Source organism: Felis catus, chromosome D4 (assembly GCF_018350175.1).
Source record: "Felis catus isolate Fca126 chromosome D4, F.catus_Fca126_mat1.0, whole genome shotgun sequence".
NCBI classification, from domain to species: Eukaryota; Metazoa; Chordata; class Mammalia; order Carnivora; family Felidae; genus Felis; species Felis catus.
Window position 1 is genome coordinate 25,121,108 of NC_058380.1, and position 14,276 is coordinate 25,135,383.

The window sequence follows — 14,276 nt, forward strand, 5'->3', positions numbered from 1 at the left end:
TTTAATTTTTTTTTTCAACGTTTATTTATTTTTGGGACAGAGAGAGACAGAGCATGAACGGGGGAGGGGCAGAGAGAGAGAGGGAGACACAGAATCGGAAACAGGCTCCAGGCTCCGAGCCATCAGCCCAGAGCCTGACGCGGGGCTCGAACTCACGGATCGCGAGATCGTGACCTGGCTGAAGTCGGACGCTTAACCGACTGCGCCACCCAGGCGCCCCCAATGTTTATTTATTTTTGAGAGAAAGAGCATGAACAGGGGAGGGACAGAGAGATTGGGAGACACAGAACCAGAAGAAGGCTTCAGGCTCTGATCTATCAGCACAGAGCCCCATGCTGGGCTTGAACTCAAGAACTATGAGATCATGACCTGAGATGAAGTCGCTCACTTAACTGACTGAGCCACTCAGGAACCCTTCCTATTTACTTTTAAATGCCTCAATGCCTCCCATTTTTAATAGCACAATCTAAGTGTTTTCTCCCAAGAGATTTTTCTTTTCTTTTTTAAAGTAATCTCTACACCCAACATGAGGCTTGAACTCACGACCTTGACATCAAGAGTCGCATGATCTACTGACTAAGCCAGGCAGGCACCCCTCACAATCTAAGCATTTTTTTTTAATTAAAAAAAAATTCTTGTTTTACATCTATTTATTTTTGAGAGACAGAGAGAGACAAAGCACAAGTGGGGGAGGGGGCAGAGAGAGAAGGAGACACAGAATCTGAAGCAGGCTCCAGGCTCTGAGCTGTCAGCACAGAGCCCAACGCAGGGCTCAAACCCACAAACCATGAGATCATGACCTGAGCTGAAGTCGGACACTCAACTGACTGAGCCACCCAGGCGCCCCACAATCTAAGCATTTTCAAAAAGCATCCCTTCTCTCATGGAACTTAGAAGTGAAGGTGGAAAAAAAAAGTGCTTAGTTATTAAATTGAATTACAAGTATCCCCTGCTTTTCAAAAGTTCACATTATACCTCTTGGCTGAAAGATCTACATTAGTTACCTCTTTTCATTAACCGAAGAAATCTGAAGAGGATTTTCGCTTTTATGATAAAAGGCAAAAGCCACAATAGGTTTGTTTTGCAGCCAATCTTTACAGTATAGAGGCAGCAGGCACCCGGGAAACAAGAGTGGCCCCACCAACTGCCTTCAAGGGAACTATACTGAGCACCTCAGCATCAAGCCCCCATAGCTTTGAACTTGTCTGTGAGCATCTATGCTTTATCTCGATTTATTTTGTGCATCTGTTAGCAAGATGTGCCCTAAGGTATCAGAAAAGAATTAAGAGAAGGTATTTTGGGGTGCCTGGGTGGCTCAGTCAGTTAAGCGTCCAACTTTGGCTCAGGTCATGATCTCACAGTCTGTGAGTTCGAGCCCCGCGTCGGGCTCTGTGCTGACAGCTCAGAGCCTGGAGCCTGTTTCTTATTCTGTGTCTCCCTCTCTCTCTGACCCTCCCTCATTCATGCTCTGTCTCTCTCTGTCTCAAAAATAAATAAACGTTAAAAAAAATAAAATAAAAATAAGAATAAATAAAAATAAAAGAGAAGGTATTTGGGGGTCTTGGAATGCTCAAAATTTTTTCCATAAAAATTAAGGGTAATTGCTTGTTTGCTTTACACCATTTTGGCTTACAAAAGTTTTTGCAGGACCATGCTACTTCCGGGTAGCAGGGAAACCTGTATTTTGAATTTTTAAAACCCAAAGACGTGAATTCACTAATTATTTTGAATCTTTAGAACTCCTTTTTAAGGAGTTCCCCAAACTGTAAAGTGGGTACCAGTCATTGTCTGGTAGTTCCCCAAATTGTAAAGTTCCCCAAACTGTAAAGTGGATACCAGTCATTGTCATCTCCTCCCACACCATCCAGGATGACAGCAGAACAAAGCTAACTCCATTCCAACTCCAACCCTATCTCCTTTCAAAGTCTTTATAAGTGGGACTTGGGAGTGCCAAGGAGAGAGTCATGGGGTCTCGGCCTTGTGGCGTGGGGAATAGAGGGTTCACACATGAAAGGCTTTCCTACTAAGTCAAAGGAGGCTCTAAGAGTGACCCAGAGAGCTGCACCAAGAGGAAACTGGCCTTCTGGTGTCCTTCCCGCGACTAGGGGTAGAGGCTGGTTAATGGGCCTCTGTGCCTCTCTAGACTGAAGCAGAGCAGCTGAATGCGGCAGGTGGTTGGCACTGGAATGGAGCAGCCTGCACTTTCACACTTGGCAGGGTGAGAACCTATGATTTCTCCATGTCTCCAGTCTTGCCCTCACAAATCCATCCTCCACACCTTCTCTAGTGATCTATGTAGGACACAGATGTCCTTTTCCTGTAGCCTTTCTGTGATGCAGCCGAGCACAGAAGCGCAAGAGCACCTGGCTCGGGGAGGCCCAAACCGACCAGGTTCGGCCACTGGACGCTGACAAAACCCAAAGGCAGAGAGACTAGTGGTGGTGAAACAGGAAAGGAATTTATTTCAGTGAGGCCAACACTGGGAAGACAACAGACTAGCATCTCAAAGACTGTCTCCAAAGTGCTGAAGATATTTCCACATTTAAATAAGGGAAATGTGGGTCAAAAGTTTGGTGGGTATGTGCAAGTAGGCAGTGAAGGTCAAATTAATCATTGTCTTGGGGTCAATCACGTGGGGTTTTGCTTGCTCAGGGCAGTCCTTATTGCTTGGGGGGAAGGGGGTAGTTTCGATTCCCATCAGGGGATGCTTTGCTCACAGGATCCTTTGCCTGAGTTAAGAGATAAGCTGGAAAGGGGAACGTGGGTGGCTCAGTTGGTTAAGCATCCAACTCTTGGTTTCAGCTCAGGTCATGATCTCACAGTTCTTGGGTTCTCGCCCCACATCGGGCTCTGCGATGACAGCATGGAGCCTACTTGGGATTCTCTCCCCCCCCCCCCGCCCCTCCCCTGCTCACACTCTTTCTGTCTCTCTCAAAATAAATAAATAAACTTTAAAACGCAGGGCAGGGGGGGAGATAAGCTGGAAAGAAGAACTTAATTTGAAAGTTTGAGGTCAAAATGGAGGTAGTTGAAGTCCTCTTTCAACGCCATGGAGAATATTACCTTTTAACAGCTGGAAAGGAGAGACACAGTTTTGCTGAGAAGATGCTTTGCGAGTCCACAGCTGGGTTTGAGTTGGCTGGTACCCAGGCTTCAGGAAAGAGGATAATGTTGCTCATATGAGACCAAAAGAAGAATTATTTGAGTGCTCTTGAGAAAGAATGAGGAAGATGGAGGAAACGGAAGGTGTTGAGAGGCTCAGAGAAGAAGGAGAGGATAGCTGCTGAGGGAATTCCAGAGAGAACAGAAATGGCCAACAGGGATCTTTAGGTTGTATGCTGAGAGGTGTGCAGCATGGACCCTTCCCCTCTCTCTCCTGCAAAATCTTTAATAAAGTCTGTATTGCTAACTGAGGCATTGTGACAGAGGGTTGTTTTGTAGGGACTTAAAAGATATCCTAGTCCCAGGGCACCTGTAATAAAAATAAGCATATAAACAAACAAACAAACAAACAAACAAATAAATAAATAAATAAAAGATACGCGAGTCCTCAAGTCCAGTCTAGTGCTAGACAAAACCAGAGATTGACCATGTGGACCTAGAAGGCAGATTACAAGAAAGCTGAAGTCTGGCTTGCATTTCAGTGACATTTTACTTCACTAATAAATCAAGCAATGCAAATTAAAACAACAAACCATTCTCACCTGTAAAGTTGGCAGCAAGTTTTCATAATGTAAATGCAAATATTTAGGGAGACAGTCACTTTTATACATAATCGCATCTCTTGTCATCTTCCTAAGAAAATAAAGAATCATGTGCAAGAATGTTTATTATACTATTTGTAATATCAAAAACTTGGAAATTACATATATGTTCAATGAAAGGGACTGATGAATTAATAGTGCATTTAAAAAAGAATCTTATGTACTCATTGAAGCTCATATTTACAAAAAATTGGTATAGGAGAATGGTTACAGATTAAGGATACAAAATAATATCAACTTTTCTCACCTGAAGAATCGGGATAAAACTTGCCCCTACTTCATAAAGTTGTTGTGCAGTTTGAAAGTAGGAATAAAGCACATAGAACTCAAAAATTGTTAGGTAGCTAGAGGGGTACCTGGCTGGCTCCGTCAGTGGAACATGTGACTCTTGATCTCAGGGTTGTGAATTTGAGCCCCAGGTTGGGGGTAGAGATTCTTTAAAAATAAAATCACTTAAAAAATTGTTAGGTAGCTAGAATGATAATTTTCTCAATTTTGTTCAGGGGAGAAAGACATATAAAAACACAAGATAGTAAAAATATTCAACAAAATTCACTGAAGTGGTAACTGTCAGCAACACTGGGTTAATGGTCATTTTTTAAATGATATTCGAAATACATCACTGATCTGGGTATTTTTAATATTTTTAATGTTTATTCATTTTTTGAGAGAGAGTGAGTGTGAGTGGGGGAGGGCTCCAGGCTCTGAAACAGAGCTCCAAAACAGGCTCCAGGCTCTGAGCTGTCAGCACAGAGCCTGACATGGGGGCTCAAACCCACAAACCATGAAATCATGACTTGAGCTGAAGTCAGATGCTTAACTGTCTGAGCTACCCAGGTGCCCCTAAAGGTTATTTTTATAGTTGAATCAATTAGAGTCTTCGTTCCAAGGAACAGAAACCAACTTGGGTTTACTTAAGAAAAAAAAAAAAAACAAAACTTTGTTGAAGAGTTTATCATTAGCGTGCTTTATGTTATGAGTAACAGAAACCCCAAGTCAGATTATTTTGAATTAGAAAATATATTTCATATAACTTCAGATAGTTCATGTATATAGAAGTGAAATGTCAAAAACAATTGTCTTAGAACCAATGAAATAGGACAAACTCCCACATATTCATGGGCTTACTTGAGGGGTTCTCTATTCTGTTGCATTGATCAATTTTCCAGAATCAGCAGAGACCATGTATTATTTTTTGTCCACACTATTGAGCACAGTCAGTGTTTAACAGAGAGTAAATATTCAGATGCCTGGGTGGCTCAGTTGGATGAGCTTCTGACTCTTGATTTCGACTCAGGTCATGATCTTATGTATGATTTGTGAGATAAAGCCTCACACTGGGCTCTGTGCTGACAGCAAGGAGCCTGCTTGGAATTCACTGTCTTCCCCTCTGTCTGCCCCTCCCCAGCTCTCTTTCTCTCAAAACAAATAATAAAATTTTTAAAAATTATAAATAGGCTCAGATCTCTGGAGAAGGATCTCCTCTGAGTCTGCTGGTGTAAAATAAAACTCAGATCCACCAAGAAAAAAAAATTATAAATAAATAAATAAACATTTTTAACTTTTTTTTTGTTTCTGTTTTTTTTTTTTTTTTTTTTTTTTGAGACAGAGAGAGACACAGCACGAACGGGGGAGGGTCAGAGAGAGAGGGAGACACAGAATCGGAAGCAGGCTCCAGGCTCTGAGCTGTCAGCACAGAGCCCGATGCGGGGCTCGAACTCACGGACCGCGAGATCATGACCTGAGCCGAAGTCGGACACATAACTGACTGAGCCACCCGGGCGCCCCCGCATTTTTAAAAGATAGTAAATATAAAGCTCATTGCAGAGATTCAATAAGTGTTTACAGAAGTTAAAAAATTAAAACCAGGGGTGCCTGGGTGGCTCAGTTGGTTAAGCATCTGACTTCAACTCAGGTCATGATCTCACGGTTCATGGGTTCGAGCCCCACATGGGCTCTGTGCTGACAGCTCAGAGCCCAGAGCCTGCTTCGGATTCTGTGTCTCCCTCTCTCTCTGCCTCTCCCCTGTTCACGCTCTGTCTCTCAAAAATAAATAAATGTAAGAAAATTAAAAAAAAATTAAAAACAGAAAACAAGTAATTTGCTCAAGGTTACATGGTTGATAAGTGACAGAGGCATGACTGAAGCCTGGGTGTGTCAGATGACAAAGTCAACACTGCCTCCCCAAAGATTGAACACAGGTGTCGCTCTCTACATAATGTATCCCTCTCCCTTGCTTACTCTCTAACAGTGTATTTGATCAAATCAGGTCCACATGTAGCATTCAGTTGATATGTCCCTTAATTATCTTGCATTCAATGACAGTTATCTTCTACCTTCTTCAAAACTGTGGTAAAATACACATTACATGAAATTTTCCATCTTAACCATTTTTAAATGTACGATTCAGTAGTATTAAGTGCGTTCACCATTGTTATGCAGCCAGTCCCCAGAACTCTCTTTATCTTGCAAAACTGAACCTCTATACCCATTAAAGGTACTCAAGATTCATTCATGTTGTAGCATGTGTCAGAACTTCCTTCCTTTAAAGGCTGAGTAATATTCCATTATACAGATATACCACATTTTGTCTCTTTACCTGTCTCTCATTGGATACGTAGGTTGTTTTCCAACTTTTGACTATTGCAAGTAATGCTGCTATGCACAAGCATGTACTACACATTATCTCCTCAAGATCCTGCTTTCAGGAACACCTGGGTGGCTCAGTTGGTTAAGTGTCTAAGTCTTGATTTCGGCTCTGGTTACGATCTCACCGTTTATGGGATCGAGTCCTGCTTCAGGCTCTGTGCTGACAGCATGGTGCCTGCTTGGGACACTCTTTCTCCCTCTCCCTCTCTCTTTCCACCCCTTCCCCAGTCACACACATATGTGTGTGCATGTGCTCTCTCTGTCTTTCTCTCTCTCAAAATAAATAAATGAACTTAAAAAAAAAAAAAGGATCCTGCTTTCAACTTTTTTGGGTATATACCTAAAAGTGGAATTGCTGGATTATATAGTAATCCTATTTTTATTTTTTTGTGGGACTGCCATACTGTTCCCACAGTGACTGTACTGATTTACATTCCCACCAACAGCACACAAGGCTTTCCTTTTCTCTACGTTTTTGCCAACCCCCATAGTTTTGAAAAAAATATATATTTTAAAAAATTAAATAGCTTTTTAAAAAAAAACCTTTCATCTATTGAAGAAACAGCACCATTTGTCCTTCAGAACACTCACATTCTTAGATCTGGCAATCGCATCTTTGTGTTGTCATTTAATTTTAACTTGTTCCTGTATTTCCTACATTTCCTGAAAACTAGCAGTTAGATCTAGATTCCTGATTAGATTCATAGTTCAGTGTTTCTGGCAAGAGTAATTCATACATACAGGTCTGTATACTTCCTGTTGTAACACACCAGGAAGCACATAATGTCTGCATATTCCACTTTGAGCAATGTTAACATTACTAGTGAGTTCACATGCCTCCAGCCTAATCCATCCATTTAAAAAGTTCCCCATCAACATTTTACCTCATGGCTTGAACAGACATTGATGATCATTTTCCAGATCTATTATTTCACTGGGGATTCCAAAATGGTAATATTATAATTCTAATTTTCCTTTTCACATTTAGTAGCTGGAATTATTTTATAAAGAAGAGTTTCCCAGTGTGGACATTCCTCAAAAAATTAAAATAGAATTACCCTACAACCCAGCAATTGCACTACGAGGAATTTAATTTATCCAAAGGATGCAGGAGTGCTGATTCGAAGGGGCACATGTACCCCAATGTTTATAGTAGCACTATCAACAAATTATGGAAAATTATGGAAAAAGCCCAAATGTCCATCAACTGATGAATGGATTGAGAAGATGTGGCATATATATATATATATATATATATATATATATATATACCATGTGGCATATATATATATATATGTGGCATATATATATATGGCATATATATATATGTATATATACCACATATATAAGAAGATGTAGTATACACACACATACACACACACACAATGGAATATTATTCAGTGATGAAAAATGAAATCTTGCCATTTGCAACAACATGGATGGAACTGGAGGGTATTATGGTAAGTGAAATAAGTCAGTGAGAGAAAGACAGATATCACATGATTTCACTCATATGTGGAATTTGAGAAACTTAACAGATGATCATAGGGAAAGGGAAGGAAAAAGATAGAAACAGAGAGGGAGGCAAACCATAAGACACTCTTAAAGACAGACAACAAACTGAGGGTGGATGGGGTGGGGAAAATGGGTGATGGGCATTAAGGAAGGCACTTGTTTTACGTAAGCCATGAATCATTGAATTCTGCTCCTGAAGTCAAGACTACACTGTATGTTATCTAACTTGAGAATAAAAAAAAGGAAGAAAGTGCTCCTGGGTAGCTCAGTTCGTTGGGCGTCCAATTTTGGCCTAGATCATGATCTCCCATTCCTGAGTTTGAGCCCTGCATCTGGCTCTGTGCTGATAGCTCAGAGCCTGGAGCCTGTTTCAGATTCTATGTCTCCCTCTCTCTCTCTCTCTCTCCCTCTCCCCCACTCACACTCTGTCTCTCTCGAAAATAAATAAACATTAAGAAAAAATAAAAAAATAAAAAAATAAAGAAGAGCTTTCCCTCTATGGGGTTAATCTGAAAACAGTACAGCAGTCAGTACAGGAATGACAGGATTCGTGCTTGGTTTTTTTCCCTTCCATTTATTGATTTTGAGAATAATGAATTGGTCCCTAGCAAGCTCTAAAGTCAACCAATAGGGTTTCTTCTTTTGGAGTATGGTGATTATAAACTCATAGATTTTTATATTTTTTACTTACTGTCCAAAGACCATTTTCACTCTTCAGAGTATTTCTAGACTTCTTATTAAACACCATTAGGAAACCATTATTGTTTCTTTTCGTTTTAACTCAGCCTTCATCAAAGTTATTGTGCCTTAATAATTGAATTCCATTCCTGCAACCAAAGAACACTAATTAATTCACCTAAAATAATCCTCAGTCTATCCTGAGAATGCTAAAATAGGAATAGTGAAAGAAGGGAGTTACTAGGTTTTTCCCACCTTCAGACAGGAAATTGAATTAGTTGCTTTCCTAGACCAATTCAGAATGCAGCCCTACCCCTTTCCCAGCTTTTCTTCGGCAGAGTTCCCAACTTGAAATGATCCTCATCTGCTGAAGAGTTCTGAACTTCCAAAGGTGCAGAACACAAGGTTTGGGGGCTGCCTACCATTCCTCTTCTTCCTACCTTCTCTATTTCCTCAAGAATTGCCCCTGTTCTACCTGCTAGGCCAGCCAATCACTTGGCCTTTGCCCCAGGCCACAGCGGGGACACAGTGGTAGGGGACTTGGGACTCAAGCCAGGCTCAGCAGCCAAGCCCCAGGCTTTGGCTTGTGCTACTGGCAAAGATTTGCACTCTGTGACCTGGAATCACTAGCTGTTAGAGTGAGCTCTTCCAACAGTGCAAGAAGAAAAACAAGGTGTGGTCTTTGTGCATTTTAATCTCTGGACCATAACTAGGTATGGGGAAAGCCAGCCCTTTCCCTGGACTTATCTTTTTTTTTTTTTTTTTTTAAGTATTTATTTATTTTTGAGAGAGACAGAGCGCAAACAGGACAGGGGCAGAGAGAGAGGGAGACACAGAATCTGAAGCAGGCTCCAGGCTCTGAGCTGTCAGCACAGAGTCTGACGGGGGGCTCGAACCCACAAACCATGAGATCATGACATGAGCTGAAATTGGATGCTTAACCGACTGAGCCACCTAGGTGGCCCTCTTTTTTTTTTTTATATATATCATTATACATTTCATTTTTCACTAAGCTAGTTTCAGCCTGGTTTCTTTCACTTGAAACTAAACCCAATGGGATAAATCAAAACAGAAAGGGGCGGGGGTGCCTGAGTGGCTCAGTTGGTTAAGCAACCAACTTTAGCTCAAGTCATGACTTCACGGTTTGTGAATTCGAGTCCCACATTGGTTCTCTGCTGTCGGCCTGGAGCCCACTTCAGATCCTTTGTCCCTCTCTCTCCATCCCTTCCCTCCTCTCTCTCTCTTACTCTCAAGATAAAGACATTTTTAAAAAGCAGAAATGAAAAGGAAAAGAAGGAATGTAGTTTATGGGAAAAAGAGAAACTTGGATGAATGCCGTAATAATATATTTCTCCAAACTTCTAATGACTTTAGTCAGTGAATTTTATACCAGAAAGAAATCCTGCAAATGATTTAGTCCCACCATAAATTTATTAATTTTTAATCTTATATTCAATATTCTTGGGGCACGTGGGTGGCTCAGTCTATTAAGCCTCCAACTTGGGCTCAGGTCATGATCTCATGGCTTGTGAGTTTGAGCTCCGTGTTGGGCTCTGTGCTGACACCTCAGAGCCTGGACTTTGCTTCGGATTCTGTTTCTCCCTCCCTCTCTGCCCCTCCCCTGCTCATGCTCTCTTTCTCTCTCAAAAATAAATAAAACATTAAAAAAATTATATTCAATATTCTTGAGTTAGATAGGAGCTATTTTGCCATATTACTTATTCATACCTGTATTAGGGTTCTCCAGAGAAACAGAAACTAGAATATATAGAGAAATGGAGATAGATATATAATCTATATCTGTCTATCTACCCGTCCATCCCTCTAGAGAGAGAAAAAGTGAGGCTTATTCTAAGGAATTGGCTCGTGTGATTGTGGGAGCCGGCAAGCCCCAAACCTGATGGGCAAGCTAGCAAACTGGATATTCAGATAAGAATTGATGTTATGGTCTTCAGTCTAAAATCTGCATGAGCAAGTGGGGAAGTGAGGCAGGGTTTCTACGTTTCAGTCTTGAGGCAGAGTTGTTTCTGCTTCTGAAAACCTCCGTTTTTGTTCTTAAGGCCTTCAAATGATTGGATGAGGCCCACCCATTTAATAGGGTATAGCTGCTTTACTCCTCTATTGATTATAAATGTTAGTCATATCTGAAAAATATCTAGACTGGTGTTTGACCAAACCACTGGCCACTGTAACCTAGCCAACCTGACACATAAAATGAACCACCACAGTCTCATCCTTCCTCATCCTATAAATGATTTGAGGCATGCATATATTTTATAAAATGATTTAAAAAGGAAATTGGGGGATGCCTGGGTGGCTCAGTTGGTTAAGTGTCCAGCTCTTGTTGCTGGGTTAGGTCATAGTCTTGTGGTTGGTGAGGTCAAGCACCGCATTGGGCTCTGTGCTGGCAGCGTGGAGCCTGCTTGAGATTCTCTCTCTCCCTCTCTCTCTGCCCCTCCCCTGCTCATGCTCTCTCTCTCAAAAATAAATAAATAAACATTAAAAAAATAAAATAAAATGAATAAAAAGGAAATTGGAACCAGAACTAAAAAATCAGAGTCAGATTATCCCATTTCGTATGTAAATTAAATAGACATAGAGATTTTAACTGATTTGTTCAAAAGCTGATGACAGAACCAAGGCAGTGAGCATATAATGAGTCCCCTGAGGGCAACCCCGGGCCCTTGGATCTTAACTCCAGACATTTTATACTGTGGAGAATTCACAGTTCTGGACTTCCTTACTTTGAGGGTCATTACCTCCCATGGTTTGAGAGCAAATAAAAGAAATGAGCAAATAAAAATGTTGTCTAGGCTGTGACAGCCTAATTTATTTCCAACCAATTACCCAGGCACAAGAAAGAATTGATGGTGACAACATTCAACCTGAGGTCTGTACTTTAAGAAAACACTGACATTAAGTTTCTCCAAACTTTTCTTTTTAACTTTTTTTTTTTTAACATTTATTTATTTTTGAGAGACAGAGATAGAGCATGAGCGGAGAAGGGGCAGAGAGTGAGATACAGAATCTGAACGAAGCAGGCTCCAGGCTCTGAGCTGTCAGCACAGAGCCCGATGCAGGGCACGAACAAACCCACAAGCCGCGAGGTCATGACCTGAGCCCAAGTTGGACACCCTACCAACTGAGCCACCCAGGCACCCTGAAACAGGGTGCTGTCGAAAAAGACCACCAGACGCCGAATAGAAGCGAGGCAAGATTTTATTCACGGCCGGGCCAAATCTGATCTCCTGATCTTAAGGAGGAAAGTGCAGAGAATGGCCCCGAACAAAGGTAGTAGTGAGCTTATATGGATTTTAGCAAGTCAATATGTAAACAATTACAATTTACAACATTTCATGGTAGCCAATTATATTGTGACACACAGACGTTAGTTTGGGCGGGAACCTATCAATTTAAAGGTCTTTGTCCTAAGAGGGTTTAAAATGATCAATCATAGTTTAGACACCTAAGATGCCGCGGGGCAGCGAGTACGTGACTTTTTACATGTTGGTCTTGCCTAGGCCAGATCTTGGTAGAAGGGGTGGGGGAGCATTTTGCATCCTAAATTATCTATTTAGCAAGCAGGCGAGGTTACAGAAGTGAGATAGGGCGGTTAGTAATTTCCGATAACCCTAGTAGGGGACTGTATAAGCCTTTTATCTCAATTATTTATGAAAGGTGAGTTTAAGCCGAACTTATATATAATAAGCTTTCCGATATCTTATAAATTGACCTATTACACGCCCCTCTCCAGCCTTTTGTTTTTTGAAATCCCCCACCCTTTTATGTTCTGGGAAACAGTTTATCCAAAAGGACCACCCTTCTCTAAGTGACTTAAATAAGATTAACTATTGAGTCTCATGTCTCCCTTGTTCACCTGTGACAGGGTCCAACACGTATCTTTTCCCTTTTGCCTAAACCTGCTAACAAGGCCAGACACAGCCTCTCCCAATTCCTCATTCTTTGTATTGTTAATGATTACCTAAGATTAGAACTGTCTGTCCCCCTGAAACTAGCTAGACACGGAGATAATCACTGGGAAATCCTGTCCAGTGAACTGAAACTTCTGGTTGCAAAACAACCCCACCTGTAAATCCCCCCACCTGTAACTTGTCTACTGCTCCCTATAAAAGGCTAGGCCACCATCACCCTGCCAAGGGACTCTAGTCTTTGGATCTCGGGTGCCCTTCATATTGCAAATACTGAACAAGATCCATTCCCTTACTTGTTCAGGTTTTATCTTTGATAGTGGCATCGAAAACCAAAGTTTAAAAAAATTTCTTTAATGTTTATTTTTGAAAGAGAGAGAGAGAGAGAGAGCGAACAGTGGAGGGGCAGAGAGAGGGAGGGAGACACAGAATCCAAAGGGGGCTCTGTGCTTACAGCAGACAGATAGCCCTATGCAGGGCTCGAACTCACAAACGGTGAGATCATGACCTGAGCCTGTCGGACGCTTAACCGACTAAGCCATCCAGGTGCTCCTAAAACCAAAATTAAAAAAAAAAAAAAAAAGTGATCTAAGAGATCTGGGAGAGATGGATCACAGACTCACAAGGAAAAAGAAGGTGCAGTTGCCTCAGGGCTGATTCCTAAATAGCATACTGTGGCTCATAAAACCTGTACCTCCTCAACCAGGTTATTAAACTATTACCCATTCAGCTTCAGGGGAGGGAGAACAGTGAAGGAGCCCAATAAACGATTTCTGAATTCAATCGAATGAAATCTATTAATTTCTTTAGCACTAATCAGGGGGAAGCTAAAGGCTGCCGAAGGGACAAAAACAGCCCCTGACGAAGGCTGGCCTGGTACAGCTCCACGTGGTGTGCTCCTGCTGAACACAATCCCCCAGAACACCCACATCAGACAAGGTTACTACCCAAGACTATGATAAAGTGAGGTGAAATAAGGCCCCTTGATAAATGTGTCCAAGCACAGACAAAAACAAGGCCATGGTGCCATGCACGTAGTACCAAACGTGCTTCTATCTTGGCTAAAGTGAATGACATCTGTCTTACCAATTTCAACTTTTTCCTCACTCTAGCCTGCCCTCCTTATAGACAAGATTTATTGAGATAGCCAGGGGTCGAATTGCCCGTTTTCTGACAGCGCCCAATCTAGAGAGAACGTGGCTTCTTAAATCCTCCCCCTTGCTTTGGCTGGAGGACACTGACTTGGTCCCATGGCTAACGTACTTGAGTTTACACAGGCAAATCATCTGGCGGCCACTGAAGAATTAGTGAAATATGAAAGAAAAAAAAAAGGCCAAAATGTTTTTGAACTTGTTACAAAGCAAAAGCTATTAAAGGAAACCGAGTCATCAAAGAATAAGAACTAATGCTCCAGCTATGCTAGTGACAGTAAACCAAGTGGTCTCTAGATGGAGGGCTCTGATGAGGGGACTCCCGGGGCTGTGCACATGCACATTAACTATCTTTCAGAGGGTGTTTAGAATGAATCAACACAACCAAAACAAGAGACAAAAATCAAAAAAAAAAAAAAAAATTCCAGATCCTATTTCGATATTCTTATCTTCCAGAATGCCAGTGGCCAGCTCCACATTCATTATGTTCCCCAGACTACCCTCAAATCCATCAAGAGTGGTTATCCTTGCACCAGACCCACAAAACCAAGAATGTTAGAACATTACTATTTTGCAATCCCCAGTGAAAT

General features: G+C 41.5%; 1 long non-coding RNA gene across 1 annotated transcript in view; it reads left to right on the forward strand.

The window, feature by feature from the left end:
• LOC109493764 overlaps nucleotides 1–14,276 on the forward strand; it is a 34,060-nt gene that overhangs the window by 1,265 nt on the left and 18,519 nt on the right. The gene's annotated exons all lie outside the window — the stretch shown is intronic.